Consider the following 6,016-nt stretch of genomic DNA (forward strand, 5'->3'; position numbering starts at 1 on the left):
CGGCCCCTGAGTTCACGCTCTCTCCCCTTCAGACCAAACGAGAGACGCCCCACGGGTGAGGCCACCGCGGGCAGCGCAAAGGGACAGTGTGCGGAGGTGCCCCCACGAGCCGTCTCTGGGGAGCCAGGGTAGCTGGGGGGGGGGGGGTGGAGGGGCAGAGCGGCCGGGTCCTTCCCCCTTCCGGCCCCACCGGCTCCACCCGCCCCTCCCGTCCCTCCATCACCACCATCCGTGTTGCTAGGACAGAAGAGGGGTCCACCGGCCCGTGTGCCCTAGCTTGACCGCCCGCTGGCTCCGGACGGGGCTTCGGGGCCCGCAGTGGCTCACATGTGCTGCTCTGAGCCTCCCTGGGAAGGTGGCAAATACAGACACAGACCAGTCTTCATTACTGTGGGTGTTGTGACGATGCCAGGGCCCAGACGGGGCCAGCAGAGGACGGGACTGGGGACCTCCAGGCTCTGGATGAGCGACTTCCGGGGGCGGCGATGCCCCTCGCGTTGCTCCCGTGCACGTGAGTGACTCCTGGGGGGGAGGTCCTGGGGGGATCCTGGGGACGGCCCCGCACGACGTGCAGTACCGATCACGCTGTGAATTAAACACAGAACGTAATTGCCGCGGGAGCAGCCCTTAGAGGACAGCGGATCATACACAGAACAGGCGTCACACGGTCATCAGATGCGCGTTTCTAACGTGCTGCCGATTAAAATAAATCTGAGCGTAAATGATCAGAGTAATTGCTCTCTACACCTCGTCTCTGTGCCCCAGGGAGCGGCCAGCACGGCCACTGGCCTCCGACCAGATCAGAAAGGGGCCACCTGGGGTCCTGGAGCCACCAGGGGTGACCGGGCATCTTTGGAGCTCCACCCAGACGGATCAGCTCTTCCTCTCCTCGCCCCGGGAGGCGGGTCCCCATCCGGGCCCCATTTGCGGAGGGGAACACTGAGGCAGAGGGGCCAACATTCCTTGCTCAAGGTCAAACCACCTGTGAGTGCCAGAGCAGGGATCGGAACCCCGCCCCAGGGTCAGCACTCTAGAAGTGAACGTGCGTATGTGCGTGCGGGGGCACGGCCACGCGTGCACACGGACATGTGAGCACACGTATGCCCCAGAGTTGAGTGCACACCCTCAGGTTGCTTCCCGCCCTCCCCCAAGGGGTGGCCCTCCCCAGGCTGCACGTCGGGAATTTGGGGAGGGCTGGGTGGGCGTGGTGCTCGGGACCCAGCAGCCCCCCCACTTCGGAGGGAGGTGTCCCGTGGGAGGTCCTCGCACCGGTGCTGCGGGCAGCCTGTCCCCGGCCCAGGCCTCTGGCCAATGCGGCTGACGGTGGGGCGTCCCCCGGGGATCCAGCCAGAGGCGGCTCTCCCCGGCCACGGTGGCCCCGTTCCCCTGGGGCCTCTGTCCTGCCTTTTCTCCCTCATCCTGTGTCCACACACTTACCTCGTGTCCACACAGTTACCTCGTGTTAACCGTAGAGGTTTCCACGGGGACTCGGACGGCCCGCGTGGCAGGACACCAGGCGGCTTCCGCATTCCCAGTGCTGCGTGTGGCCGCTTCCTTCGGGGGCGTCTCGGAACCGACACCTGATAATTGTGCCCGGCCCTCCCTGCACGGGGGCGGGGCCGTGCCCTGGACCAGGACCCCCCTCAGGGCCCAGGGCTGAAATCCTGCCAGAACGACAGACATCGCCCCCAGCTCTGGGGGCCGTGTGGCCGTCCCAGTAAGGACCCGCCTCGTTAGCAGACCTCCCTCTGGTCACACCCTCACGTGCTGGGCAGGATGGGGGCTCCGGGGTCCCCTCTCATGAGGACGTTAATCCCATGACGAGCCCCCCACCGCTCCACGGGGGCCAGGCCCTCAGCATGAGAACATTCGATTCATGACACTCGTCCCTGCCAGCGTGCCGCCGTGGGGCCGGTCGGATCCTCAGTCTTCCCATCTGTAAAATGGGCAGTTCCACCCCCCTGCAGATGGGGACACGCGGCTCTGGGCACAGGGGCCACCCTCCCCACCGTCCCCCCATCTTCCCTCGCCCCGTTCTTCCTCCTGCCCTTCCAGGCCTGGGTCCCAGGACTCATCTCTGCCGCACAGGACGTGCCCGCTGGGAGCTTTGAGGCCACACGGCTCCGGCGGGACGCAGTGGGGCCGGGGGACACCGTTCACGCTGTGGGGTGTGAGCGTGTAGACTCGACTGACCCCCTGACACACTCTGCCCCAACTCCTTCTTTGGGTTCTTGGTCCAGATGCCGAAGCCAGGCTGCCATCTTGGAACACTGGGGTGGGAAGGGGGTGTGAGGGGGTGGGAGGAGGTGTGAGGGGGTGTGAGGGGGTGGGAGGAGGTGGGAGGGGGTGGGAGGGGGTGGGAAGGGGTGGGAGAGGGTGGGAAGGGGTGAGAGGGGGTGGGAGGGCGTGGGAGGGGTGGGAGGGGTGGGATGGGGTGAGAAGGGATGTGGAGGGGTGGGAGGGGGTGGGAGGGATGGAAGGGGTGGGAGGAGGTGGGAGGGGTGAGAAAGGATGGAAAGGGTGGGAAGTGGTGAGAGGGGGTGGGAGGGCATGGGAGGGGTGGGATGGGGTGAGAGGTGGTGGGAGGAGGTGGGAGGGGTGAGAAAGGATGGGAGGGGTTGGAAGGGGTGAGAGGGGGTGGGAGGGGTTGGGAGGGGGTGGGGGGTGGGAAGGGGTGGGAAGGGGTGGGAAGGGGTGGGAGGGGGTGAGAAGGGATGGGAGGGGTTGGAAGGGGTGAGGGGGGGTGGGAGGGGTTGGGAGGGGGTGGGAAGGGGTTGGAGGGGGTGAGAAGGGATGGGGAGGGGTGGGATGGGGGTGAGTGGGGGTGGGATGGGGTGGGAGGCGGTGGGAGGGGTGGAAGGGGGTGAGAAGGGATGGGGAGGGGTCGGAGGGGTTGGGAAGGGGTGGGAGGGGGTGGGAGGGGGTGAGAAGGGATGGGGAGGGGTGGGAGGGGGTGAGAGGGGGTGGGAGGGGGTGGGAGGGGCGGGAGGGGTTGGGAGGGCTGGAAGGGGATGAGAAGGGATGGGGAGGGGTGGGAGGGGGTGGGAGGGGTGGTAGGGGGTGAGAAGGGATGGGGAGGGGTGGGAGGGGGTGGGAAGGGGTGGGAGGGGGTGAGAAGGGATGGGGAGGGGTGGGATGGGGTGAGTGGGGGTGGGATGGGGTGAGAGGCGGTGGGAGGGGTGGAAGGGGGTGAGAAGGGATGGGGAGGGGTTGGAGGGGGTGGGAAGGGGTGGGAGGGGGTGAGAAGGGATGGGAGGGGTGGGAGGCTGTGGGAAGGGGTGGGAGGGGATGAGAAGGGATGGGAGGGGTGGGAGGGGGTGTGAGGGGGTGGGAGGGTTGGGAGAGAGTGAGAAGGGATGGGGAGAGATGGGAGGGGGTGGGAAGGGGTGGGAGGGGTGACAGGGGACGGGATGGGTGGGAGGGGGTGGGAAGGGGTGTTAGGGGGTGACAGGGGACGGGAGGGGTGGGAGGGGGTGGGAAGGGGTCAGAGGGGGTGACAGGGGATTGGAGGGGTGGGAGGGGGTGGAAGCGGTGGGAGGGGTGGGAAGGGGTGGGAGGGGGTGAGAAGGGATGGGAGGGGTGGGAGGGGGTGAGAGGGGGTGGGAGGGGTTGGGAGGGGGTGGGAAGGGGTGGGAAGGGGTGGGGGGGGTGGGCCACAAGGTCAGGCCCTGGCAGCCCCACGCCCAGGATCCCGCACATTGGAACCGTGCTCCTCTCTGATGGAAGCTGCTGTCCCTCGCGGGCGGTGAGACCTCTTCCTGGGGCTGACCCGGGACCTGCCCCTCCAGCCTCTCGTCCCCACCTCGCCCACAGGCCGGACCACCGGGGGATCTCCAGTGTGACTCCGCCAGCCTCGCCTCCAGCCCGAAGGCCCGTCTCCTGGTTGGTGGGAGGGGCCTGCTCGGCCCCGGGCACTCTGCCCCCCAGACCTGCCCCTGCTAGTTGACTCCTTGACACTCCGTGTCCCTGGATGCCCTTCCCCGGCAGGCCTGGGCCAGAGGTCACCCGGGTGAGCCTGGCGGACCCCATCCTGGGGGCCCCACGGGCCGGGGGCGCAGCAGGGCAGACCGGTGTGGACGCGGCTGTCAGGACGTGCTTATGGGGTGCGCGTGTGCACGGAAGATGCTGTGTCCCCTCGACGGCCACAGCGCGGCCCGCGGTCAGAGCCCTGCTGGAGGATATTACCCCAATCCCAGCATCGAAGTGAGCAAAACTGTATTTCAGCCTGGAAAGGGCGGGGAGAAGCCGGGGACTTTGTTTCTTCTGTAAGGAATGTGACCGACGCAGCGGGGCCCGTCCACACGGCGGACTGTCATTCGACCTTAGACAGGATTCGGGAAACGGCCTGGACGGCACCTGGCGAGCACAGCAGGCGTGGAAGACGCCATCGGTGCAGTCCCGCCCACAGCAAATGCTCCGAGGAGGCAAACAGGGAGGAGAGTGGATTCGTGGCTGCAGGGGTGGGGAGGGGAGCTGGGGGGCGCAGGCCAAGGGGGGTCTCCGTGAGGAGAACGTTCCAGCCGGCCTTGGCGATGCTGGTCCAATCCTGTGAACAGACCAAGACCCACTGAGTTTTCCCTTATTTTTTTTTTTTTTTTCAACGTTTTTTATTTATTTTTGGGACAGAGAGAGACAGAGCATGAACGGGGGAGGGGCAGAGAGAGGGAGACACAGAATCGGAAACAGGCTCCAGGCTCTGAGCCATCAGCCCAGAGCCCGACGCGGGGCTCGAACTCACGGACCGCGAGATCGTGACCTGGCTGAAGTCGGACGCTCAACCGACTGCGCCACCCAGGCGCCCCTTCCCTTATTTTTTTTACGTTTATTTATTTATTTTCAGAGAGAGGAAGAGAGGGAGGGTCAGAGACACAGAGAGAGAGAACCCCCAGCAGACTCCGTGCTCAGCGCAGAGCCCGACAAGGGGCTCGATCCCATGACCCTGGGATCGTGGCCTGAGCCGAAATCAAGAGTTGGACGCTTAACCGACTGAGCCACCCGGGCGCCCCTAGTTTACTTTAAGTGGGTGATTCGTATTTCAATAAAGCTGCTTAGAAAAAGACACGAGCTTAAGTGAGCACCACCCCAGCTTGGACCCTCTTCGAGGGCAAAGACAGGGTGGAGGGAATCCAGAGGTACCAGTGTCCGCCAGGATGAAGGGGGTTTGAGGGCCTCCTCCTCCGGGGAGAGGGCATTGGCGCACCTAAGAGGGTCCCAGCGCCCCTGCCAGGCTGTGTGTCCCCGGGCCCGCGGCCCTCCCGCCCGGCCTGGGTTTGCCGTGGGGACCTCTCAGGCAGTGTCTCCCCCGTTCCCCACCGCTCAGCATAGGGCCTGGCATACAGTAGGTGGCCCGTCAGTTCTCGAACGTGGTCCAGAAGGCCAGGGAGGCTGTTTCCTGCTCACCACGTAAACCTTGGCCAACGGAAGCGGCCGGGTCAGGATTCAAGCGTGGGGAGTGGAAGGAAAGGCCCATCCGGGACGTGGGCCCACGTGGGCCGGCTGGTGAGACTGGTGTCCAGGACACCTGTGAGCTGCCCCCAGGGCCCCCCCCCCCCCGGGCCGTAGTTGTGGACTCTCTGGGCTCCACCTGGGAGGGACTGCGTCAGATCTGGATACCCAGGGAGAAAGCGCAGTGGGGGGGGGGGGGGTGTGTGTGTCCCTTTATGTCCCCTCTCACACACACGCACACTCTTCCTGAGCTACCTGCTGAATCCGGCCGTCCCCATCTGAATCCTGGTGCTGCGGGTCACTCAGGAAAGTGGGACCCTGGGTTGAGGGCTCAGGCCCACCCAGCTGGCGCTGGGCCCCCGAGGGAGGGGACCCTTGGGGCACAACGGGGGTCACTGGCGAGGCGGGTGGCGAGAGGCCAACCGGGAGGGCGCAGGGCCGACAGGGCGCTCGTCCCCGGGGCAGCCCGACACTGGCTTTGGGGCGCAAACTCACAAAAACCCACACGAAGGGGGTGTACAAACATCAAACTCTGCACCTTCGTAGAAAGAAAACACATTGGCCAGAGAGG

Source organism: Panthera pardus, unplaced genomic scaffold (genome assembly GCF_024362965.1).
Source record: "Panthera pardus isolate Hobbes unplaced genomic scaffold, ASM2436296v1 HiC_scaffold_25, whole genome shotgun sequence".
Lineage (NCBI taxonomy): Eukaryota > Metazoa > Chordata > Mammalia > Carnivora > Felidae > Panthera > Panthera pardus.